We start from the raw sequence: 27,738 nt of genomic DNA, 5'->3' as shown, positions 1-27,738 counted from the left end.
GCCCACCACCTCCCCACCCCTCAATCATTCTCAAATCAATCCATTAAAATCCCATTTTGTGTAGGGTTAGCACTCCTGAGGTGCTCAAGGAAGGAGCTGTGCTGCATTCCCAGAGTTCATTGATTGAAGATGCAGCCACCGTAGACCACACGGTGTAGGTAGGAAGAGTTAACCATAGGCTACAGAATGCGACTGGTGAATTTAGTAGTAGCTAAACTGCCTCGGATTACATATTTAGCCACTTATTGTGTGACCTTGAGTAAGTTACCTATCCTACTCAAGCCTCAGTTTCCCTGTGTATAAAGTGGGGAAATAATTGCACAGGATTCAATGATATCATCCAAGGAAAACGCTTAGTATAGTTCTGGCACATAATGAGTACTCAATAAATGTTTGCTATTAATATTAGGCTCACCTTATACAAAGAGGTTACTCTCTGCCCTCCTTTTCCCATTTAATAAGCAAACAGACAGCTCAGACTTGGCACAGAGTTCTGGTGAGCTCCACCCAAATGGAAGCCAAGTGGTGCCTCATAATCCCTGAAAAAACAACAGGTAACCTCCAAGCTACACACCCAAAGGAGCCAAGACCAATGCTTCAGTGCCCATTAGTCCCCATCTGGCTTTCTATAGGAAATATGACCACTTTTGTCAGTGACTATAATTTGTGGATTAATTAGACTATTTGATTTTCTTTCTCTTTCTTTCTGATGGCCAGAGGGCCTCATTAGCACCTCTGTTAGCATTTGGTCAAGGACGGAAGAAGCAGTGGTGAGTTCCAATGGTCTGAAGCAGGAGAAAGAGTGAGAATGAATTACCTTTTCTCTCTGAGATCCTGAGTTTGAGGTGTGGATAGAGGATGAGCAATATATCCATCCACACATCATGTGTTTATTGAACCCTGTTGTGTGCACTGTATGCTTCTAGTCATTGAAGTGGGTAGAAGAAGCAGACTACCCCTGGGGACAACAGTAAATACACATAGGAAAAACAAATCCATGATGCAGAAGTAAAATGGCAATAATAAAGCAGATACCACTCATGTTTCCTCCTTGAGTTTTAGTTTCCTCATCTATAAAATGAAGAAATTAGACTGTAGTAAAATTACAAACTTTCAAGATTGGAAGAACCATCGAGGTCTTCCATGCCAATATTATTTTCTGTCAGAAAATAATAGCCTATCAGAAGTTGACACATCTCTAAAGACAGGACTCCCACTACCTCAAGAGATAGCTCATAATCATATTAAGGTTATATTTTACTGGAAATCTGTCTCCCTATAACTTCCTCACGTTGGTGTTATTTCTGAAAGCTGGCCAGTTCTCAGAAAGCCAGTACTCAGAATAACCAATTCTCCTACTGGTAGATTCCTTCTATGCCAAATTACAGAAAGCCAGTCTATTAAATGGCCAAGCCTGATCTTCGACTGATCGGTCCCAGTAAGGCTGTGACAGTTGTTGAAGAACTTCTGTACCAGTAATAGAAAACCACTGCCCAATTCACCTGCTCCAGAGTCCTCTACTGCCCCCATATCCCGGCACCTTCCCAGTGATCCTCCTTAACTTTCCTATGATCCAGAAACCAAAGGCTTGATGCAAGGAGGTCCTCTAGGGCTCTATGCCAATATTCCTTCTGACTGGTTCTTGCTCGTGCTGGACTGTTGCTAATATTTTCATATCACTCTGTGAACGTTTCCTTTACTCTCTGGGCCAAATGGACTGAACATAAGTACCTTTCTATAAGTGTTTGGAGACAACTGTCCAATCTACTAACCCTGAATATTCCCATTCTCAGGTTCCTTTTTTTTCCTGGCACTCTCCCTCTGAATGTGTTCCATTTGGCTAATCCCACAGGAACATGTGACATTCCTGGTGGAGGCTGAACCACTCAGAATGAAACAGAAACCCCCTTTTCCTTATAATGGATACTTTTCCTCTAGCAATATAGCTACAGATAATGTCACCTTTAAGAGGCTTCTCTCATATAAAATTCCAAGAAACTAAAGACAGCCAAACACAAGACATTACATGACTAATGTCCAGTTCAAGATTAAGCTACTGAGTGCTCTCAGCTCATAGGAGTAGAGATCATTAACAGCTAGGGTGCTGATTCTCTGGAGAATGTTCAACTTGAGAGTCTTGAGGAGAAGCAGAGGAAAATGATTATAGGTGGGTGAAACTATATGAGCAAGCCAGAAAAAGAAAGAACATCCCCAGGGGGACTTCGGGGAAAAGTGGGTAGAACACACTGTTCAGAATAAGATCTTCTTAAAGGAACTAGGGAGAAACCGAAAAAGGTGAAAGGGTGGGGAGGAGGTGGGGGTCTGGATACTATTTTGCAAGTAATGTGGAATCATAGAGATTTTTAGCTGGGTAGGGATGTGGTCAAAGTGCAGTTCTAAGAATAAGAATCACTAAGTGCTATGGCAAAGGAAACAGAGGGGCAGGGATAAAGGTTAAAATTTCAGGGGAATGGGAAAGAAAGAGATAAATTCAAAAGCATTAAAGAGTTGGAATAAGTGTGGATGGATGACTAAAAGGATGAGAGTAGAGGGAGTAGGAGGGGGTAAGGGAGGCAGGAATAAAGAAAATACTATGATTTTGAGTGTAGGGGACTGGAAGAATAAACAGCATCCTGAGAGGGACAGGATATTCAAGAAATGGAACCTGCTAATGACAAGTTAGTACGCAAACCTCTTTAATCAATGTGATGGTGCAATCCTCTTTGGAGGTGTCAGGAAGACAGTTGGAATTGTGAAATAAGTAGTACATTCTAGGAAGTTCTATATCAGGATAAATTGTTCATTTTATCAATTAGCCTTCTGATTTCCTTCTATTTTCATGCTAGTCCAAGTGTTACCTGACAGGGCTGGGGTAACCAGGTGGGAATATTTCCTGAGGTAGGAGGGTTCTAAGGGCTGGGTTCAATTGGGAATGGCATATCCCAAGATTGACAAGGGCCATTAGAAGCATTCTGATAGGAATCAAGTTCACACCAGGGAAAAAATGCCATGAGTCAAGTCCAAAAAGTGATGAGAGGATGAGAAAATTTGGTTTGTGGAAGAGCACAGTGGAATGAGATGTAGAAATAGATTAAGTCAAGCAGTGCAAGCCCAACTATGAAGGGCAGGTTGACGCTAAGGAACTCCTTTTTGTGGAATGGTAATGACAATGATGACAACATTAGGTGATTAAAAATATGGCTGAGTAATGTGATAGAGATGGTAAACCTGTGTTGAAAGAATAAATACCTATGATGATGGAAGAATGCAGCATCATTTGAGAATTAGGCTTAGGGACAGGAAACCTACGTAGCTATTTGAAGCCTAAATTAATGGATACAACATCCTTGCCAGCAGTGAAAACATAAGAAAGAAGGATTTGACTAATACAAATTGTACAGCTGTGTGGAATGAAATAATGAGTGTTATTTATTTGGGGCCAAGAGCCAAGTGCGATGATGATGTCTTTTGATATGTTACTTCTCATCTTTGCAACAATCCTGAAAAGTAAGATGAGGAAACCAAAGCTTAAAGCAATTAAACAACTTGATCTGTAAGTGACAGGTCCAGGATGTACTTCATACTTTTCTGTTACTCCTTGCTTAGCAAAACTTTCAACATTTGCTCAAATCTATGCACAAAGGGTGCTGGCAAAATTATTAAAGTATGCTAACCTTAGAGCATAAGTCATTACTCTTGTGTTTTACTGAAGTCATACCAACAGCACTTAAATATGTTTTAGCTTTTTCTATCAAAGACAAAACAAAACATGTCAAACACGTCCTTTCCCTGCTTGCTACTGCCCTACTCTGGATTCTTCTCTACCAAGCTTCTGAAAAGAGTCATAACCTTTCTGCCTCCATTCAATCATTTTCTACCAGACTGGTGTACTCCCCCATACCATGGCACCACAGAGCTTTCTGGAAGGTTACCAATGACTACCCAAGACTCTCAATGCAAAGCCCCTTCACCCTCCTTGACCTGTGAGTGGCATTCAGAACTGTTGACAGCTCCTTTCCTTGAAATGCACTTCTCTTTTGGCTTCGGAACTTTACAAACTCTTGATATTCTTCTTACTGACTCGGCTGCTTCGTTGCCATCTCCTCTCTCTTTATCTTACCTTTAAATGTCAAAGTTCCTCAAGGTCCAGTCCTAGAAGTTCTTCTCACATTGCTTTTTCACTCTTCCCCAAGGTAATTGTGTCCACAATTTCGATTATGATCTATGTGACTCCTAAATGTAGATCTTTAGTTCAGATCTCTCTTCTGAACTCCAGATTCATATATCCACCTGTTTTTTCCATGCCTTACAGATCCCTGTGCATCAACATGTTCAAAATTGAAATCACCTTTTTCTGTCTTACACCTACCTCTTCCACCTCCCCAAACCTCCAGGTTCCTTATCTCAGGACATGCACAATTGTTCTACAGTTGCCATGGCTTGAAACCTTTACCTGCATCACTTTCTGTATTAAGTTAATCAATAAGGTGTCTTACCATTTCTACTACTGCTCTTCCAGTACAATCTACCATTATTTCTCAGCTGGGCTACTCATCTCAGAAGGTTGCTGGAAGGATTAAATGTATATTAATACATGTAAAACACTTGACAGCATCTGGCACATTGTTAGTCCTCAACAAGTGCTAGCTATAATCACCAGTGAACCAGCCCTGGTGGTCTAGTGGTTAAGATTCAGCGCTCTAGCCGCCATGGCCCAGGTTCTTTCCTGCTCAGGGAACCACACTACCCATCTATCAGTTGTCATATTCTGGTGGCTGTGAATTACTGATGCTGAAAGCTATGCCGCTGGTATTTCAAATACCACAGGGTCACCCAGGATGGCCATGTTTCAGGGGAGCATCCAGACTAAGCCAGACTAGGAAGAAGGACCTGGCCACCCACTTCTGAAAACATTGGCCATGAAAATCCTGTGAATAGCAATGGAGCATTGTCTGATATAGTGCTGGAAGGTAAGAGGATGGTGCCGAAAGACCAGGCAGGGTTCCGCTAGGCTGTGCACAGGGTCACTAGGAGTTGGAATCCACTCCACAGCACTAACATCAGTAGCGATAGCATCAGCAGCAATAGTATGAATACTGATAAGGGACATAAGTAAATGTATTGTCACAAATTCTAAGGTATAAATGCATCTGTTTGATTTTATAATGATAATTCCATGCAAAACAGGGAATACAAAATATATTTGAAAATAAAAGTTTGTGGAAAAATGGAAACCCTCATACATTTTTGGTGGGAATATAAATCAGTGTGGGCACTTTGGAAAGCAATTTGGCAAATAGTTCCTCAAAGGGTTAAACATAGAGTTACCATATGATCCAGCAATTCCATTCCTAAGTATATATCCAAGAGAAATGAAAACATATAGTCTCACAAAAACTTGTACTTGAATGTTCATCATAGCATTATTTATAATAGTCAAAAAGTGGAAATAATTCAGATGTCCATCAATTGATAGATGGATTAAAAAATGTGATATATCCATACAATGGAATATTATTCAACAATAAAAAGCGCTGAAACATGCAATGACATGAATGAACCTTGAAAACATTGCTAAATGAAAGAAGCCAGTCACAAAAGACCACATATTGTATGATTCCACTTATAGGAAATGTGCAGAATAGGCAAATCTATAGAGACAGAAAGTAGATTAGGCAGGTTGCTAGAGCTGGCGTGGGGGTGGAGGGAAATGGAAAGTGACTGCAAATATGTACAAGGTTTCTTTTAGGGTGAAGAAATGTTCTAAAATCGACTGTGGTGATGGTTGCACAACTTTGTGAATATACTAAAAACCATTGGATACTACCCTTTAGAAGGCTGAATTATATGGTGTGTGAAACATATTTCAAAAAAAGAGAAAGTTAAAGGACTGTAAGATGAGAGGAGAATCAGAGAAAACTGCTGTCTGCGACACCATTTGTCTTGGGACTATTCCTGTTCCACTTCCCATCTTGGCTATCTCTGGTGTGATAATTAGATCACAGAGAAGAATAGAGAGTCTTTCTAATTTGTTAAAATAAATCTCCATTTGAAACCTTCTCTCGGCAAACTTCCAGCTTAGCAAGAACTTCTCTAGAAAATAGCTAGATTTTGCAAATGCCTTGGATATCCTTTCTGGCCTGCCCCATTTTGAGGGAAAACGTAAGGTCATGGCACTAATACTTTTGCAGTCTGCTGATGACTCCTGTGAGCTCACAATCTACCTCCTTCTCTCTCTCTTCCATTAGATAAGAATAGTCCCATAATGACGCAGCTAAAATCAGGCACCCCTTGTGATGTTACTGAAAGAAAGCCAATCACTCCATTCCTTGTGAGCACATTCGTTCATTTAAAATCCAACAAATAGTCATTGAGAGCAAAACCGACTAGTGCCAGGCCCTCCTCGAGGCCCAGGGGACAAAGTGGTGAATAAGACAGCAGAAGTCCTGTTCTTAGGGAGTTTACAAAGACACAAATTTATGTGTCATGGAGTGACAAGTGTCATAAAGAAAAACATAAGGAAAATAAGGCAAGGTACGGTGATATTTTAGATAGACTGGTCAAAATGAGCCCATTCGAGGAGTTGAAAAATATTTAACTTTTTATTTAAGTAGAACATACAAAAAGAAAACTGATGAATTTTCACAAAGTAAGCACACCTATATAACTAGCACCTAGATCCAAGAAAAAGAATATGACTAGCATCCCAAAAGCCATCTTAATGTTCCCTCCCAGTCACTAACCCCCAGAAAGGTAACCATAAGAAGGTAACCTTTTACCTTAATACAATCTATTTTGTCTTAATTGGCAAGATTATATTAAGTTAAAAAGCGTGATAGATTGTATTAATTTAAAACATATCCACATCTTCCTTTAGGTTTTAAATCTCTTGAATGAAAAATGTGTGTTTGTTCACATTAATCCAATAAGCATTAAATACAGACCCAATATGTGCCAGACACTAAATACCACAAAGAATAAGACACCATTCCTGAATTCAAGAGACTTGCAGTCTAGTTGAACAGATTATATATCTGTAACTATGTATAGATAGATACGGATATATATAGAGATATATATATATATCTATATATGTAAAACAATAAATAGAATCAAGTATTCAATACAAATACATATAAGATTAATTAAGCTGAAAAAAAAGGAGTAGTAAGTTCTACCTGGGAAGGGAGCTGGGGAATGTCAAGAAAGGCTTCAGAGAGGAGATGATGTTTGAACTGAGTTTCAGAACATTTCCATTCCTCATATGGGCCAGCCCAGTGTGCTATCAACAGAGTAGTTAGGTAATACCTGTTTGGGAGATTGAACTTTCAACCTTGGCCTCAAAAATACAACAGACTGGTTAGTTAAGGAAGCTGGTAGAGAGTCAGACTGTGCACTTCTGACTCCAGCCTTGCTGTCCAGGAGCCCAAGACTATTCCATGACTTAGAATGACCAAAGAATCAGGCCCCTCCTTACCAGAGCTAAGAAAATTTGGAGTCCGTGACTTCTACTCCCAATGGCAATTCAGATTTTCAAGAATTATTCTTTGCTGTCATTTGCTGGAGCATTTACTTCCCAGGCAAAGGGTCTTTGAATTTTATTACTAAGTCCTTTCTCTATAAAGTGGCCCAAACCAAAGGAGGGGTGTATGTGACTTGGGAGGAACAAGCCTTTAGATGACCTCTCGTTATTTTTCAATTAAATTTTATTTTAAAATTAAATGAGAAATAAGCTTCTCAAACTCAATTGTCTCCCCAGTGGTTAAACTGTTTTGTTTGGCATACGTCCTTCAGGTCACATACATGGACTGTTAAAAATATATATGTGTGTTCTATAAGAGTGCAACTTACTTTTTCTCACCCTTTGTCTTAGAGAACTTGGCACGTCAGTACTTACAGATCTGCCACATTCTCTTTAACTTCTGCTTCCTGTCCCATTTTACAGATAACATGCTCCAGCGCCTGCAATTGTTCATCGCTACCAGCAAGGCTCCAGGAGACACCCTTGTCTGTGGCTCCTTGTACATACATGCTAGTGACTCTCTGAAGTAATAACAAGAAGAGGAATTGATGAGTCAAAAAGCACCATGTTTTAAATTTTAATAGAGCTTTCCTATTGCTGCTGTAACAAATTACCAGAACTTGCTATCTCAAACTTACCATCTCAGAGTTCTGTAAGCTTTAAGTCTGACGTGGGTCTCACAGGCGTAAAAATCAACGCGTTGCTAGGACTGCCATCCTTTCTTAGGATTCTAGAAGAAAGTCTGTATCCTCGCCTTTTCCAGCTTCTAGAGGCTGCCCAAAATCCTTGGCTTGCAACCCCCTTCCTCCATCTCCAAAACCAGCAATGGCAAGTTGAGTCCTCATATCACTCTGACCTTGCTTCTGTCGTTTTTTCTTCCCTAACTGATTCTTCTGCCTCCCTCTTCAGCTTTTAAGGACCCTTGAGATTACATTGACTCCACCTGGATAATCCAGGCTAATCTTCCTATATTAAGATCGGTTGATTAGCAATCCTATTCTATCTGCAAAATTAATTCCTCCTTGCCATGGAACATAACATATTCACAGGCTCTGGGGATTAGGACATGGACATCTTTGGGGAGGGGGCATTAGTCTCCCAAGAGCTATTCAAATGGCTTTCCAAATGTGTGTATTAATTCCCTCACCCGTCACACGATACATGAGAACCAGTTTCCTTACATCCTCACCAACACTTGGTATTATCATGCTGTTAAATTCTTGCCAATCTGGTAGATGAAAAATGAACCACCTTTGGCCCACAGTAGTCTCTCAAAAATTCTTGTTGGCTGAATAAATGAATGAATGCTATTTTAAGTGGTATTCCCCCTATTACTATCCAAGTTGAGCATCTTTTCACGTGTGTTGGCCGTTTGTACTTCCTTTTCTGTAAATTACCTGGTCTTTTCTTTTGCCTATATTTTTCTTTGAGCAGGAGGTTTTTTTTTACTAATGTGCAGGAGTTTTTAATTTGGTTATTTTTTCTGAGTTGTCATCCAAAGTCAGAAACAATAAATAAAGAGATCTTTCTGCAGACCCGTTCCTCACCGTATTTTTCTTGATTGAACTAAATGGTGGAGAATAATGTAGAAAATATGAATATGGAGGCAACGTGGATTTGCAATTGGAGGTGCAGGTCCTGGGTTCGACTCTGTTGCTTGGGCAGCTGTGTGACCTTAGGTAAGGTCACTTCTTTCTGGGTCTCTTGTTTCTCATCAATACAATGAGATTTTGGTACTCCATAGCTTCTAAGACCTCTTCCTGTTCTGATAGCCAGTTAGTCTGTCATTAGGAAATAATTCATCATTTCTCTCTGGTTAGCTGGATCCAGCTCTACAAAGGGTCAGTGGGCTTCCCATCCACATCTCTCCTAGGCCTGTATCCATCTGACCCGCTCGAGTGCCGCTTAGTCACTACTCAGAGACTGTTCCTCCCTGTGGGTATGTGATTGTCTCTCTTTAACTTATGATAATAATAACTATTGTCATTACTATTATTTTGGCTAACATTTCTAGAGCCCAACATTTATTTTCTAGGCATTGTGCCAAAGATTAGATGTGTACTGCCTCATTACAACAGTTCTATGAGGAGGGTAACATTAAGGTTCCCATTTTGCAGATGAGAATGTTGAGACACATGGAGGCCGTGTAACTTGTCCAGGTCCCACAGTACATATCTGTGCATGCACTCGCAGCTTGTGCAGCCTGGCTCCACCAGCTTGATTCCTACACGGTATATGCCAAGCTAAAAACAGCCCTTTCCATGTTTTTATCTTGCTATCTTTTAACAAAATTAATTAAAATTAATCTTTAACAAAATTAGCACTGCCTCATTAAAGAAGCCAACCTGGGGCTCCTTTTCATTGTGTATGCAGTTCTGGGCTTAAACTACCTCATTTTGTTTTGTTGTGAGGGTTTGGCACAGTTCTTACTTATGTACTTGGCTTAGACTGAAGGTTCATTATGCAAAATGCCTAAAGATAAGGTTATATCCACCCCACTCCCAACCAGGGAAAAGCAAGTGAATCACAGCATGATTCAAATGAGCTGATGGATAACATCCAGTGGTGGTGAAGGCGTGGCGAAGAGGGCACCATCACACACACCACCACTTGGTGTAACTAGCATAGCATTTTCTGAGGGCTAGGTGACAAAGGTAAACTTTGATAGTATCAAAGTTTAAATTTCACGTAGACTTTAGCTCAGTTAATCCTTTTAGGGGAGTTCATCCTACAGAAATGCATACATGTGTATATTTCATTCACATACCCCACACACATATTTGTGTTTATGTTTGTATACATCTGACACATGTTTGTAATAGTGAAGAAATGGGGACAATCTAAACTGTAGCAATAGGACAAAAAGGAAATAAGCTACAGTAATTATAGAATGGAAAACTATGCAATAGTTCAGAAGAATTAGGTGTATCTATACATACTGGCATAGAAAGAGCTCCATGACGTATTAAGTGAAAAAAGCTAGTTGCAGACCAAAATATATAGGGTGATTCTATTTACAAATTTAAAATAACCCCAATGTTGTTATGTGCACTTATTTTTTTATATGATCTGTGTCTGTGTATTTTCCTGTACGTTTGTAGAAAAAAGTTATCTGCAGGATATTCACCAGGTATTGGTGGTTATTTCTGGAAAGGGGACGGGAACGGATTTGGCTTGGGAGTATGAATTAAAAAGAGAATTTCGCTTTTTACTCTGTATACATTTGTTCTGTTGGCTATTTTACAATCATGTATTCCTCTAGTAATTAAAAATAATGAAAATGGGAGAAAAAAGAAAGGACCAGAGGCTGTAGAAAATTGGTTTTCGTAGAAACCAGACTAGCTTCTCATATTAATGACTCACATAAACAGTAAATCAGATTAAAGTGGTAACCACAGTTAAACTCCTGTCTTCACCATTCTGGAGGAAAGCTGTCTTTAGGAAGTCAGCTCCCTCAGGAATGAGCTCACAATGTTCTTTAGCCCACGAACAAGCCATAGAATTATACAACGCATAACTCTTTTCTGGATCCGTAAAACTGACTTCTTGCTGTAATAAAAGACGCTAGCCTGCATTGTATTAGCGATTGCCCTAAATGTCTGGATAATTTATATAACACTATAACAATTTTTTGTAAGTAAACCCTGCATGAACGAGTTTAATCTATGTGGCAAAGACGATTTTATCTGTAGTTAGCCGCTTGAGGGTTTTGCCATGCACTTACATCAAAATATATAGTCCAGACGCCATACCCTTGATTCAGACCATAGACTTCCCCTCAATTATCATTTTTTTCCTTAGTTCAGTGGGCCATGCTACTGCAGCAGCAGCCATTCTGCTCGTAATGATTTCAAGCGCTCTTCAGATTTAATGGAATAAAGTCAATGAGTTACGACAGGGCTTTGCCATCTTTTAAGCTTAGCGGGCTCCGTCACCACGCCCAGAGCAGAGCTGAGGGTGTTTCTCCATTTGGTGGAGGTGGCAGATTCCTGGTTTTCCTCTCGATCTATTTCTGTTTGCTTGTCTGTTTCATTTTTCCTCCTGTGTGCATTTGTATCAAGGGATTTATTCCTAACCATCCAGATTTTTGACAACAGATATTTTTTGCCAATGATGAAAAGTCTTGGTTTAAATATTTACTTGTATTACGTTGAGGTGTGTCATGCATGGCCTCAGCAAAAAGCAATATGATCCTATTTCAAAGAGAGAAAGAGACTCCCAGGTACACAGGGAGAGGCTGTGAGCCGCAACTAAGTGGCATGTGAGCAGGTCTGATGGATACGTGTCTGGCAGAGACTGCAGGGAGCAGCTCACCAGATTCTTTGTCAACCAAGATCCAGTTAACCAGAGAGAAACCCCTGGGAGGTGGAGACCACGGGGTGGGAATGGGCAATGAGCCAGGAGCACAGAGACTTGGATTCTCTCCCAGGCAAAGGGAGGAAGAAAATGGATTCCCATTCAAGTTCAAAAGGCCAGTGGCCAGGCTGCCAAGGGGCAGGGGGAGTGGGTCCAGACAAATGAGACCAAGAGCTAACCCCAAATCCTGAGGAAGAAAGGCAGACTCACCACCAGAAGCTCGGGGGTGACCAGGCGGCATCCCAAGGCCTGCAGGCTGTTCCCAAGGCTCCAGCTTGAGACTGCCCAGCTCTGTTTAGGCTCTTCACCATGGTTCCCAACCAGGAACTGGGAGCTCTCTGCTTCCCTTGCAAACACGGCTGTGGTAGCAGGCAGGGGTGAGGCACTCAGTCACTGTGTGTACAGGTGACATACCTTCTGCTAGGAGTGTCCTGACAGGAGCTGAGGAATCTGACATTTTAGCTTGGGAATTTTTTCCCCCTTTCCTTTCCTGGGGAATACATTGGGGCCAGTACTTCATTGCCTGCAGCGTGATTTGAAGGAAAGAGTTCAAAGCAAGTATCAGTAGACCCAGTTTTTAGTCTTGGAATTCATTGATTCATTCATTCTACATATATTTATTGAGTGCCTTTGCTATACCAGGCACTAGACCCAGGGATTATAAGGTGAGAAAAAGAGAGAAAGTCATGACTGAATTTGCAAACCAGTAGAGGAGACAGACATTAATCAACTAATCCCACAAGTAAATATATAATCACAAATTGTGATGTGCGATGAACGAAAGACCTCAGGGGCATAAGCATTTACTAAAATAAGGGCAGAGGAGGAAATACCTAGCCTGAGAAGTCAAGAAGGCTTCCCTGGAAAGTGAAGAAGTTGGTAAGAATTAGCTAGATGAATGGGAAGGGAGCATTCTAGACAGAGGGAATAGCATGTGCAAAGATCCTGGGGTAGAAAAGATGGTGTGGGATATTTAGGGAAGAAGGCCCTAGTGATTAGAATATGAGAGTAAGGGGCAGACTAGTTTAATCTGAGGTTGGAGTGCTAGGCAGGGGTCATCCAGGGATTTTCTTTAAACAACAAGAAATTTCAATTGGCCAACAATCTTGTTAGTAAGAGCATTCTTTTCAAACAAGCACCACAAACTAACTTCTATAGGCCTTTAGATAAAGGAAAGTTCACACAAATGAGGTGGAAATTCTATATTCCTATCAAGGGGCTATTGGTGGAGCCATTTTGACATATAACTCTTCCTTCTCCCCAGGGCAGGTGGTCTTGCAATTATATTCTAATATTAACAGCCTCCTAGTAGTGAACACTTCTTATTAGTCAGGTACTATGTTAAACACTTCACATGCATTATTTCATTTAACCCTCTCAACAACCGTAGGTGGTTCTTTATTAGGACTGTTCCCAGATATTCCAGGTCTCTCCCCTCCTAGGGGTGAGACCGACATGGTAGAATTGTGCTTCCCACATTCTCAAAGTTAGGTATGGCCACGCAACCAGCTGCAGTCAATCAAACTTGAAAGAAAGTGAGTATGTCATTTTCACATAGAAGCACTTAATTACCAGTGTTCTAGCTCAACCTTTCCTTTTTTTCTGCCGTTGTAATTCTGGAAGTGCATTTCTAGATCTAGATTTTCATCCTGGGGTAATTTTGCCCCACAGGGAACATTTGGAAATGTCTGCAGATCGTTTTGGTTGTTACAGTGGGGGGTGGGGGGTTGCCGCTGGCATCTAGTGAGTAGAGGACAAGGATGCTGCTAAATATCCTACAATGCACAGGACAGCCCCCCACAACAAAGAATTACCCAGCCCCAAAGGTCGATAGTGCTGAGGTGGAGAAACGTTAGTCTAGATGGAGCCTCCGTCACCTGTGTTTCTGAATAACCACAATGAGTAAGTTCTCTCTGTTGGTTGACATTGAACATGAGCTTGAGTGAAGAACAAACCTTTGTTGTGTTGAGCCGCTGATGTGCACAAGATGCTTATTACTCCAGCATCCATCCTGACTCTAGCATCCATCCTGACTTATATAGCGGTAGATACTATGATTACTACCGTTTTATAAATTGGGAATCTGAGACTTAGAGATGCCAAATAAGTTGCACAAGCCCACACAGTTAGGCAGAGCTGGGACTTTTACCCAAATCATTTGGGCTCCAAAGCCTGTATATTAACCACTCTATTAATGATTAACTAAATATTAGTCATTAAGGATCCTGTTCACAGACCCCAGGGGAAAATGGGATCTTAACCAAGAGCCACTGAACCCTTCCTAAGGGAAGCAAGTGGCCCACAAAATTGCTCCTGTTTTTCTGAAAGCTGTTTAGCTGTTGTTTTCGTTTTTTCTTTTTTTTTTTGATTGGCCCTGAGCTAACATCTGTTGCCAGTCTTTTTTCTTTCTTCTCCCCAAAGCATCCCAGTACATAGTTGTATATTCTAGTTGTAGGTCCTTCTAGTTCTGCATTTGGGATGTTGTCACAGCATGGCTTAACAAGCAGTGCTAGGTCCGCACTCAGAATCTGAAACAGCAAAACCCTGGGCTGCTGAAGCAGAGCACGTGAAATTAACCACTTGGCCACGGGGCCGGCTCCTTGATAGATGTTTGCCAAGGTAACTCAGAAAGATGTTGAGAAACAGGTTTAACTTATAGAGGAACATAATGTCTAAATTTTAATATATTTATTTTGTTTCCCATACTTCCTTGTACATGCACATACATGAACCTTTCCCTAGTCCTAATTCTAGTGCCTTGGAGATTCTCATGACCTCCAGAAAAATTTGGATTGTTAAGTATTGTTTATTTGCCAGGACTCCAGAGTTTTGGGTTCAAATGCCAGTTCTGCCCTATACTAGCTGGGTTATTAAGTTACTTAACCGCTCCGTGACTCAGTGTCCTCATTTGTAAAATTAGATGGAGTAATAACATTACTATTCTCATAGGGTTGTCAGGGGAATTTAACTAATATTTGCAGTGGTTGGCATGTAGTAAGTCTGAAATAAGCATTTATTAAATAAATGAAGTTTTTGGTAAAGAAATGGTATGAGAAAAGAGTTAAAAGAAAAGAAGCCCTAGTTGCCATTCAGGACAAGTCAGTGTTGTAAGCATGTCATCAAAGTGCTATGGGAATCCAATTGTAGTCAAGTCTATTTGAGGGTGGGTGGGAAAGTCAGAGAAAGCTATTCAGAGGAGCTTCAGTTACCAGGTAGGCCCCCAATAGTCATCATTGTTATACTAAGACGTAACCAACATTTATATTTCACTTTACACATTCTCCAGGATTCTCCCTTGACTTTTCTATTGGCTTCTTACCAAAATCCAGAGACAGAAGTTGGTAGACTGGATGACCTTCAAATGAGATTTTAGGGAAAGAGTAGGAGTCACCAGGTGGACACAGCACAATGGCACACTTGGTTAATGCAGAGTAATTCCCTGGGGTGACCAGCTCAGAGGTGTAATAAGAGACAAGACTAGGCAGCCCTCTTGGGATCTGATAATAAAGAGTTTTGACTGTAGCTTAGAAGTTTCCTGACAAGCTCCTTAATGCAGCCCCTTAAAAATAGAGAAAACAGAGCCAGGCACGGAAGCTGTGGAGCACTGGGGCAGGCAATGAATAATTGCCCTGAGTTCACCCAGATACCACCTGATGGAACATGCCCTTGCAAAATTCATTGTTGTGACTCTTCAATAACCAATGGCATCTTTAAAAAATGGTGGTTAGCCATTTACCTTATTTTGGGAATGTGAATAGAGCTATGCTGACAAGATCTGAAACCACTAAGCTTGAGGGGGCGGGGCCAGAATCCCCAGTCTCGATTTATTTCCTACGTTCTTGGGCATCCTGAGTCTTTGCTAGGACTTCTGGTAACTCAGGGCTAATCATTCAAGCCCAGGCTCCCTGCTCCGTGCATCCCGCGTGGCCAGTGCCCAGGCTCCAGCGTCTTTTCAGCAGCTTTTGAGTTGAGAGGAAACCAACACCTCCCAAATTTGATCCATAAATGAGGTCCTTGATCCCTGACATTGAAGAAAAGAAGAGCTTTGCCCCTGGATTTTATTTTGGTTATTTTCTTTGGAGTAGGGCCTGAGGCACATGCAAAATCAAAGTTTCATGTGATGCTCTTGGGGACAGCCTGAGAGTGAAGTGGTGTTTCAACTGTAAAAATCTCTCCGCTTCATCTCTCTCCAGCAGATTCTTGGGAAAATGCCCACTGCTTCAGTTCCCAAGTAGGCCCCCAGTAATCATCATTGTTATACTAAGACATAACCAACATTTCTATTTCATTTCATACATTCTCAAGGGTTCTCCCTTGACTTCTCTGTTTACTCCTCACCAAAATCCAGAGAGGAGTTGGTAGGACTGGATGGCCATCCAATGAGATATTTGAGGAAAAATAAACATTATTAATCCTAAGCAAGAAGATGAGGAAACTGAGGTGCAGCAAAAGGAAATACTTGCCAAAGTCTCATGATTAAATTATAGTAGTTCTGGAATCAGAAATTGAGACTTAAGATTTAAATCATCTACCCAAGCTGCTAAGAGAAAAGAAAATGAACCCACTGATGAATTTGGTGTTGTCATTATCCAGCAGTTAAATCAGTCCACAAGCCTCCATATCATATGTCTCCAGGGAACTGCAAATTAGAACAACAATGAGATAACACTGCACACCTATTAGAATGGGCAAAATCCAAACACGGACAACACCAAATGCTGGTGAGGATGTGGAGCAACAGGAACTCTCATTTATTGCTGGAGGGAATGCTAAATGGTACAGCCACTTTAGAAGACAATTTGGCAGTGTCTTAAAAAACTAGCACACTCTTACCGTATGATCCAGTGATTATGCTCCTTGGTATGTACCCAAATGGGTTGAAAACTTAGGTCCACACAAAACCTACATGTTGATGTTTATAGCAGTTTTATTTATAATTGTCAAAATTTGGAAGTATCCAAGGTGTGCTTCAGTAAGTGAATGGATAAATAAACAGTCGTACATCCAGACAATGGAATATTATTCAACGCTACAAAGAAATGAATTATCAAGCCATGAAAAGACATGGAAGAATCTTAAATGCATACAATATTACTAAGTGAAAGAAGCCAATATGAAAAGGCTACATACTATAGGATTCCAACAACACAACATCTTGGAGAAGGGAAAACTATGGAGACAGTAAAAAGATGAGTGGTTGCCAGGAGTTATTGGGGAGAGAGTGATAAACAGGTGAGGCACAGAGGATTTTTAGCATGGTGAAACTACTCTGTATGATACTATAATGGTGGATACATCTCATCATGCATTTGTCAAAACCCGTAGAATGTACAGCAAGAGTGAACGCTAACGTAAACTATAGACATTAGGTGATAATGATGTGTCAACATTGATTCATCAGTTTTAACAAACATACCACTCTGGTAAAAGGTGTTGATAACAGGGAAGGCTAAGTGTGTATGGGGGCAGGGAGTATACAGGAAATATCTATCTTCCACTCAATATTGCTGTGAACCTAACATTGCTCTAAAACAAAGTCTATTTAAAAAAGGAAATAGAATAGCAAAAAAACTATCGTAATGCTTTGCACTTCGTAAAGGCAAGTATGTTTTCAAGAAATGTTGTTTCCTGTATGTGTAAATATAAAATCCATATCTTACTATGGGTTGCAATAAAGTTCAAATAACATCAGGTTATGTGATTTCTAAATGCCCTTCCAACTCTAGCCCTTTTGTTCCATTAATGAGACAGGAGGAAGACAAAGGGGCATCCTCAGATCCAGGAGGGCTCCTATCTGAGGATGTCAGCGGCCCGTTCTGTGCACAGCTCTATTTTATACTGGAGCCACATCAAAGGATATTTACAACTGCCGAGCACATCATGAACAGCTGATCTATTTCCTCTGCCAAGAATATCCCTCTTTCCACCCCTATCTCCCTGTCCACTTTGTGTACCTGGTGAATCCCCACATCTCCTCGAAGACTCAGTTCACATATCACTTTCTCTCTGCAAATTTCCCTGTGGACCGAGGCAATATGAGCTGCTGTGTCCCGGGTATGCCCAGAAGTGTGTGCATACCTCTCCACTAGCTCTTCTTATTTTATTTTAGGCATATGTTTACACCTCTGCCTCTTCCTCTAGCCTGTGAACTCTATGGGAGCAGGAACTGTTTATTTCATTTTCATATCATCAGCCTGGGGCAAAGGGTTTGGAACATAGCAAAGCTTGATTGTGCTGTTGAGTTAAACGGAATTCTCTTTTCAGCATATCCTATATCTGCTGGGCAATTCAGGAAAGGAAATTACTATCATCTCATGGAAGGACCAACCCCTGCAACGGGACTGGGCAAAGCCCTGTTGCTCAGTGAGCCCCTGGCCTATCGCTACTGAGGACAAGCCACTGAAGGAACTCCCTCCTGCTTGCTGCATGCTGCTTTCCAGTCCTCTGCCAGCAGAGTCTCTGGGGAAGGGGCTCTGTTCTACTACCCTGGAGTGCTTTTGGCTTCAGCCCTTTCCAGACTTGATAACTCAAAACTGCCCCTGACCGGATCCTGTATCCTTTGATCCTGCTCAGCTCTGCTCCTCCCCGCTCTGCCAGAGACGCAGCCTGCAGAACTCGGAGTTGGACAACTCCATGCAAGGATATGCCGCACGGCAAGAAGCAAGATTCCATTTTATGTCATTCATCACCGAATTGCCTCGCTCTCTCCTGCAGTGTTGATTGACTTTACAAAGTCTACTGAAATCGACATTTTTGCTCATTTTACAGATATCCAGATGCACATAATCCCCAGGACCATCAACATAGTAGTCCTATTAAAGGGCCCACACTGTTAACGACCAAATCGCAGATGCTCATTTACATATTTTGCTGTGGATTATTTCTGTAATATTTAATTCTCAAACATACACTTTCCCCAGAGTTTTGACTTACCTCCACCTAGACCCAATTGTCTCCCTACGACTTCCATGCTCAAGTTATAATATTATAACAATAGTGTCATTAATTAGTGATTCTCATACTCTGCACACACAAATCAGATGTACACCTTGAAAACACAGATTCCTGGGACCTCAGTTCCCAAGTGCCTGAGGATGGCTAGGATGGGCTCAGGCATCTGAAGTCTTCAGAAGCTGCCCAGGGAATTCTAATGCTTGTCCATGTTTGAGAGCCACCGCTTTATATGACTCCGTCTGGGAATAAGATGTTCCAAATTCATGAAATCCCCAGATGAATAAAATTTACAGATTCAAAAATCTAAACAATTTACCCATCTATTCATCCCTCCCTCCCTCCCCACATTGTTCTAAAATTTAATTTATTAAATATAAGCAGAAGGCAGTGAACAAAATTAGTCTTTATATTTACGACAAATATCTTTTTTTTTTTTTGAGGAAGATTAGCCCTGAGCTAACTACTGCCAATCCTCCTCTTTTTGCTGAGGAAGATTGGCCCTGATCTTACTTCCATGCCTATCTTCCTCTACTTTATACGTGGGACGCCTAACACAGCATGGCTTCTGCCAAGCGGTGCTGTGTCCACGCCCGGGATCCGAACCAGTGAACCCTGGGCCGCCGAGAAGTAGAACATGCAAACTTAACCACTGCACCACCAGGCCAGCCCCAAATATCTTGAATATTGGGTCCTACACTGGAGTCTATGATGTGCTTATGTATAATTCACTGTATGATTCATTGTTTCCCCCTTTACTAAGTGGCCCCAGATATCTGGCTTCTCACACCTTTTCGGTGTTTTTCTTCTCAGTTTATGTTCCAGAGAACTGATGTTAAAAGAAGCTGGATCTCCAGATTTGGAGGGGAGGTGGGGGACACGCACATTGCTATGTGTTAATATGTACAGACTCTCTTCAATGAGTTCTTTTAGTACATAACCATGATGCGACTTCACTACAATACAGAGTTTGATGCATTTTTCAAGTGCTGGAGCTGGATTCCCGGGGGCACTCCTTGGTGATGAATGCAATCTGTGCCCCTAAGGACAACAGTTGGCCTACACAGGAATATAAATGGCTGACATGGGAATAGAATCTTTCAAACTATGTTTGAATCAACATAACTCCACTGCTAAATGTTTGGTGATGCTTCTCAGACTTTAGTATGAAGGGGCAACTAGGTTGCTTGTTTAAGAATGCAGATTTTACAGAGATTCTGACTCATTAGGTCCCAGAGTAGGCCCAGAATCTGCATTTTTAACTGGTGCTTCAGGTATTCTGGCACAAGTGGCTGCTCATCCAGTGCTTTCCAAATACTTTCTGGTGAACCACTAGTTTTATTTTCGTATCCTAATCTTCTGCTGACCGATACCTGGTTCCTCAGCTCAGGAGATGTGCTATTCACCTCACAAATTTGACTCTGTCCAAACTGGTTTGCATCTTCTTTCATGAGAAATATTTATCAAATATACTGGAGGTTGTTGCAATGAGAATTTTCTATAAAAGTTTCTAAACACTTACTCTTGAGGACCGCACTGGTTCATGGACCACGCTTTGAGTATTACTATCATATAGCGCCAGATAAGAAATATATCATTAAATTGTGAATCACTGAGAGGTCCCTAACCCCAGTAATCCTAAAAGTCCCAATAATAATGGTTTTGAGAGAAACGAATATCTAATTGATTGAAGTGTAAATTGATGAGGAGGTAAGTTTTGGGGCATGCAGTCTAGCTCCTAGAGAAGAGAAGGGAAAAATTCATTTGCGACACTGATTCCTTTTCTATATAGTAAAAGAGGAGTGGAGAGGGAGGAATTATTAGGAGAAGCCAATGATACAGAACCCTCTCTGAAGAGTTCTGTGTTCTTAATCCAGGAGGACCCGGATAGGATCCAAACCACAGCTGGAGTCAGGGAAGCCTCAACAGACAGGTTAGCCAAACCCTAGATTTTGGGAATTGAGATGGACTGAGGATGAGATTGAGGCTAAAGCTTCAGCTAGAAAGCTGGGCTTGGTGAAGGGAAGAGATATCTGAAGCCTACTAACTCTTACTGCTTCCTAGGATCTGCTCTCTCACTAGGTAATTGCAAAAATATTGGGATCAGCTTTAGAAATAAAATGTCAAGAGCTATTATTATAGCAACTATTTCCTATTACAGCTTAATTAACATGTCTTAAAATAATTATCATGTGGTTCACTATATGTATGCCAGAGTAACTTTGATTACCACACTGATGTATCTCTCTATGCTATAGTTTGCTCATGTAATACAATTGTCTGTTCCCAACCGGAGAAGAAATGCTGTCTCCAAACACAGTGTGTCTCCAAAGGCGATGCCATTGGCTGGTTCTGAGAGATTTCTCCTACTCTATTTCATCAACTAAAATGATCACCAGAAAAGTTGAATGGCAGACACCTAACCTCAGAATCCTAGGACCCACTGTAGACTCCTTCCCTAATCTCATTTTCCATATGTGCTTGGTCTCCAAGTCCTATTACAACTTTCAGAATGTCCCTGTACCTGTCCCATCTCCTCTCTGTCTATCACTCCTTTCTTTGTTAGAGTTTCATCTCTTCTTTATGAAATATCTCTATAACCATCAAACCAATCTCCCTCTTCAGCTTTTGTCTCCCTCATCTATCTTCCATACACCCCCAGAAAGGTGAAATGACCGAGTCACTCTCCTTAATGCCCCTCTGTGACATCACCCACAGGCTAGAGTCCAAATCTCTTAGCATGGCAGGATCCCTATGTTGCCTCTCAAGCGGTACCCCAGACCTTCTCATCCCACTACACTCCAGCCATGCAGAACTATTTGCAGTTTCTCAGATGGAGCAAAGACTTTCCTCAATCTTGTTGACCCTCTACCAAGAGCCTCCTTCTCCTGTCATTCTGCCTGGTGAATTTCTACTCATCCTTTAAGGCTGAGTTCTAATGTTTCCTCTTATGTACTTATTACATTGCTGTAGGGATTTATCTAAATTTCTGGCTTATCCGGGAGACCAAGAGATCTCTGGGAAATGGAGACTGGGTTTGATCAAACTTTGCATCTCCAGAGTATAACACCAGGTGGCACAACACCAATAGGCACATAATCCACCCTTATTGAAACCATCAGAAGCATCATGGAAGAACAATGAGCCAGACTGGTGGCTCAAGAGGAAGGGAAAGACAGGAGGCTTGGAATTGCAAATATTACCAACTCTTCCCAATCTAAAATCACTATTCACTTCAGATTTCAAAATGTGCTAAGTGAAACATTGGTGAAGGAGTCAGGCCGGAAAATTAAGCACTTAAGTAACTTGCGATCTGATCCATCACTCTCTTCCCATGTTCTTTAAGTGAAAGTCTCAGTCGTGTCCTGTTTGACTAACAAGCCTCAGCATTTAAATAGAAACCACTTTCTCTCCACTTAATCCACTGTTCATAAAGGCTCCTGGGGTGGAAAATTGGTGCACAGAAAAATAGCATGTCACTTTCGAGTTGTGACAAGGTAAGACTATCCATACATTACTGTTCCTTTTCCAAACCTGCTGGGCAAATTGCAAAACGGCAAAGAAAATCTTGGCAGGTGTGGACAGGCTGGAAAGCAGCAGCCCTCTTTCCTCTTAACCTCAGGGGCATGTGAACTTGGCGCTGTTTAATATAGATATAACTGGAAGACACTTTGTCTTTCTCTTCCCCCATCCATCACCCACACACATACACACACCCACCTTCTGACCTCTAGAGATTTGCTCTGGACAGCAATAGAATAAATATATTTATTGCCTCTTTTCTGATTATAGAAATGGGGGTGAGGTTGGAGATTTGCTATGAGGTATTAAAATATAAATTCTAATTTCAAAGCTTCTGCTGTTTCTTTATGCAACTAAAGGTGAAGTCCTTCATTCATTTCTTCCATAAATATTTAGAGAGCTTTTGCTTTGAGCCAGGTACTTTTCTAGGCTCTAGAGACACATCAGTTAATAAAACAAAGTAAGCTTATGGAGCTTACATTATAGAGTAGGAGACAGACAATAAATAAATAAACTGGAAAGTATATGATATGTCAGAAAGTGATAAATGCTATGAAGTATAATAAAGCTGGCTGATGTAATGGGGATAAAATGTGGTGTGTACGTGTGTGCGCGCATGTGCAAGTCAAGGGGGTTATTTCGTATGAGGTGGTTGTAGGACATCTCTCTGAGTATATGAAATTTGAGCAGAGACTGTATTAGTTTTCTCTGGCTGCTGTAACGAATTACCACAAGTTGGGTGGCTTAAAACAATAGGAATTAATTTTCTCAAAGTTCTGGAAGCTGGAAGTCCAAAATCAAGATTTCCACAGCACCATCCTCCCTCTCAAGGCTCTAGGGAAGAATCTGGTTTTTTCCAGCTTCCGGTGGCTGCCACCATTCTTTGACTTGCAGCCATATCATGCCAATCTCTGCCCCCATGGCCACATTATCTCCTCTTCTGTGTGTGTCTAATTTCTCTCCGCCCTCTCTCTGATGAGGATAATTGTGATGCATTTACAGCCCACCCAGATAATCCAGGATAGCTCCACTTTTCAAGATCCCTAACAAAAACACAGCTTTTTGTATATAAAGTAACATTCACAGATTCTGGAGATTAGACCATGGATATATCTTTTGGGGGGGTCCATTATTTATCCCAGTATAGAGACCCAAATAATGTGAGGATGAAATGGGAAATCTGGGGGAACAGTGTTTCAGGCAGAGAGAACAGCAAGAGCAAGGGATCTGAGCCTAGAGCATGCCTATCCTGTTAAAGGAAGGGCAAGAAACTGAGTGTAGCTGGACTGGAGAGAGGGAGGGTGAGAATGTGAGAGAGGAGGCCAAGAGGTGCATAGTGGCGAAGATCATGTGGGATGCAAAGGACTTTCGCCTTTATGCTGACATGAGGAGTCACTGGAAAATCTGAGCACAGGAATATGATCTGACTTGTGTTTCATAAGAGGACGCTGCTTAGATGGTAGGGGTCCATGACCTCCAGGTTAACAGACCACTGATGGATTTTTAGAGGTGCACAGACATGCTTAGAATAGGCCATTTGTGGGCATGGGATGTGGCGCACTAAAATTCTCTAGTAAGAAAGAAACAGGCATTTGGGAGATTATAAACTGGTGGCAGGGGTGAGGGAAGGGAGGAAAGGGTGGACAATAGAAAGAAGTAGAGTAAGAGGAAGACAATCTGGGATCCAAGCCAGGGTTGCAGGGGCGGGGAGGAAGGGGCACTGACCAACAAGAAAGTCTTTGTGGTAGGTAAAGGCCCATGGATTTTTATGGCAGGGATGTCTCCTCTTCGACATTAAGATTTTCCTATACTCTTTCTATTACCCCTTTCCATTATCCTAAACCTTCAGTAAAGACCTGCTTCCAAACACACCAACCTTAGGTTAGGGTTCCTTTGGATAAAAGCAGTCCTGACTGTTCAAAGTACTTTGAGACTATTTGGAATCTGAACCAATGTTAGGTCACTTTGACTGCAAATTTCAGTTCCAGAACCATTTAGGGTGGGCCTAGGAGGGCAGAAGATACTGAGAAATGAGCTACACAGAAAAGAACGGTAACCAACTTTCTAGAGCATGAGACAACAAAGCCTCAGTTATAGGTCAGATTCTTGCATCCCCTCCTTATGGATGACCACACCCTGCTGTCCAGCTGGCTGGAAAAGCAGCTTGTGGTAGCTGTGAAGAAGGGACAAATGTGGATCCATCTTTTATTGGGTGCTTAGCATGGGCAAGGCCCTTTCCATAAATTTCCTTTCATTTAGTGCTAACTACAACCTTAGAGGCAAACTCTTATTAAGGCCACTTTACAAGCAAGGAAACTGAGGCCTGGGGAAATAATGTAAACCCTCAAGGTCACATCGTTAATAAATAGCAGTGTTGGGATTTGCACTAGTCCTTTCCAATTCCAAAGAACCCATGTTCTTTCATTTACATCAGGCTGAAATCCTCAGGCCTGATTAGGAAACTGGTCCAAGGATGATGCCCAAGTACTTCTATGGGCATCTAGTGACTTATGTCAGAGATTGCTAGCATGTTGGATTCCCCCTTCCAACATGGACACTCCTGTGGCTCATAGACCGTCTCAGATGCCTACCCAGCCTGGTGCCCTCCCTTAACTCTCATAATAGACACAGCATCCTTTGCATTCAGGACATATGTCCTCCCCTCAGATGCAAAGCCTGGCTTCCTTCTCTCTGGCCCTGCTAGCTTTCTAGGACACCTGTCAAAAGTAAGGATTTCAACAACCAGTTGCATAGACTGGGAGGTCAGTCCACTCTGATCTCTGGACTTGTCCTGATGTTAGTTAATCAAAGAGGCTGCTCTTTGAGCAAAGAGGGTAACTGCTCTTAAAAGGCCTGTTTCTCCAAATTAGCAACATTCCTTATCAATATCCAGATTAAGTGCTGAGGAGACCCCCATATTTGGCACCTGTATTCTCTTTCTTGCATAGTCCCTGGATCTCTCTAAAGGACAGTTTCCATAAGCCTGTCATACAGTGCACCATTGCATCAAGATTTTAGCTTGTGTATTTGGAGCTTGTAGCACCATTTAACCCTCCTTGCTGTGGTTTAGTGTTGCCCAAAATTCAGTTTTGAACTCAACAGTCTAATGATGAGAACCTGCATTTTTGGTGCTTATTTCATTCTGAACACTTTCTATGCACTGTCTCATTTCGTCCTCAGAATAATCACATGAAGACCCATCTAACAGGAGGGAAAACTGAGACTTCATTTAGTAATCACTTCTGCTATAATGCCACATATGCTATGCTATTACTATGCTAAGAATAACCATCTTTCTATGTAAAATTGTGCAATAAAAACCATGAGATTCCATAACAAAGTACCACAAACTGGGTCTCAGAGTTCTGGAGGCTAGAAGTCTGAAATCAAGGTTTGGCAGGATTGGTTTCGTCAGAGGGTAGGGCAGAATCTGTCCCATGCCTCTTTCCTAGCTTCTGGTGGTTTGCTGGCAATTCTTGGCTTGTCGACGCCTCATCATGATCTCTGCCTTCATGTTCACATGCATTCTCCCTGTGTCTCCATATCCTCTTCTCTCCCTGCACGTCTGCCTCTGTGTTGAAATTTTCCCTTTTTATAAGAACACCAGTCATATTGGATTAGGGCCCACCCTAATGACCTCATTTTAACTTGATTACCTCTGAAAAGACTTTATTTCCAAATAAGGTCACTTTCTGAGGTGCTGGGGGTCAGGACAGGGGACAGAGTTCAACCCATAACAGGGCACAACCTCAAAAACTTGGTCAGTGACACATTAAAATAAAAGTAGGAGACTAATAAAAACAGTAGCATAGTTTTATGCATGTTAATTGTTAAGAAATACGTAAATACTACAATAAATATGGCACTTAACCTGGGAAAAGACTTAATGTTGACTTTGGAAGTGGGAGTTGAAAGTGCTACAACTTGTGAAGTGGTGGGAGGAGGGTTATCTGAAATCAGAAGGAAAGTTCTAACACTTCTCAGAGGGGTGTGCCTCATAACACATGCAGTGGACTGAGGCTGTTATTTGAAATGCGTGTGTTGTGAGTATTCCTATGCGGCAGTTTTTGTTCCTGGGTGCAGTTTTCTGTGTTCACCTGGTACTTCTCGAGGAAGAAATTGTCTGTAAGCAAATCTGAAATTTGCGTTGTGCTCAAATTGTTCCCTAATATAGCAGTGTCTTTGGAATAATTTGCATGTTCAAAACAAGCATTCAGCAGAAAGAACTTTAACTTGCCCAAGGTCACAGCCACAGTTGAGGAGCTGGGTTTTAAGCCCAAGTAGACTGACACCACAGCCCAAGTCCATAGCCACTAAACTGTTGAATCATTTGTGCTGGAAACAAATTAAGAAAAATAAATGACCATATGATGCCACTGTGACAGGACTTGGTGTGATCATGCTCCTCTTGGTAGGCAGAATCCTAGGATGCCCACACCGCGCCCCCCACCCCAAGATTTCCCACCCTGACTCCCAGGACTGTGAATATGACAAGATGTCATGCCTGTGATCATGTGGCAGAAGGATTTTGCAGATGTGATTAAGATTACTAACTGGATGACTTTAGGTTAATCAGAAGAGCCATTATCCAGGTAAACCTAATTTAATCTCACAAGTCCTTTTAAAAGCAGAGACTTTTCTCTGACTGGAGGCAGAAAGATTCAAAGCATGAGAGGGCACCTTTGCTGACATTGAAGGTGGAGAGGCCCACACACAAGGGCCGGAGGAGAGTGGCCTCTAGGAACTGAGAACAAGCCCTGGCCAGCAGCCAGCAAGGAAACAGGGACCTCCGTCCTGCAACGACATGGAACTGAATTCTATCAACAACCTGAACAAGCTCAGAAGCAGATTCTTCCCCAGGCCCTCCAGACAAGAAGCCAGCTGGCCAAAACCTTGACACCCTATGCAGAGAACCCAGTCGAGCCTAACTGGCTTCTCACCTGCAGACCTGTGAGCTAGTGAGTGCATGTTGTTTTAAGCTGCAAAATGCATGGTAATTTGTTGCACAGCTTAGAAAACCAACACACTACTTCTCTCTCTGTGCCTACACTGGGATGCTGACGGGAAAAGGCATGGGAAGAGAGAAGCCCTTACTGGCTCCTCTGGGCAGGACAGAGGAACAGCGCAGACCATTTCCAGTTTGCATCAAGCCTTTCTCCCAGCCAGGTCAGGCACTTACACAGAAAGGCTGTATTATTTTTCCTTTGCCAACATTGCTTTACGATAATGTTTTCTTTGTCTTGTTTACTTCTTTTATGCTTTTGTTGCAAGCTTTCAAGGTAAGTACTATTGAAAATGTCATCAAGTGAGGTTGGTTGCCATCAATGACATATTTTAATTTTACTTCCGGAATTTATCTGAGGCGGAAACTACCCCTACATGCACCC

At 41.6% G+C, this 27,738-nt stretch overlaps 1 protein-coding gene across 2 annotated transcripts in view; it reads right to left on the bottom strand.

The window, feature by feature from the left end:
- Positions 1-27,738, bottom strand: part of ANKFN1 (ankyrin repeat and fibronectin type III domain containing 1) — a 371,664-nt gene that overhangs the window by 314,425 nt on the left and 29,501 nt on the right. Inside the window, exon 1 of one of the 2 annotated variants that reach the window (XM_070560770.1) lies at positions 12,089-12,173. The exons of the other annotated variant lie outside the window; for it this stretch is intronic. The gene's annotated coding sequence lies outside the window, so the exon portion shown is untranslated. Of the gene's footprint in view, positions 1-12,088; positions 12,174-27,738 lie in introns of those variants that run through there. 2 annotated transcript variants of the gene reach the window in all.

This window comes from Equus przewalskii, chromosome 10 (assembly GCF_037783145.1).
Source record: "Equus przewalskii isolate Varuska chromosome 10, EquPr2, whole genome shotgun sequence".
NCBI lineage: Eukaryota > Metazoa > Chordata > Mammalia > Perissodactyla > Equidae > Equus > Equus przewalskii.
Note: the sequence above shows the minus strand (reverse complement) of the source record. Positions and strands in the feature narration are given on the sequence as shown.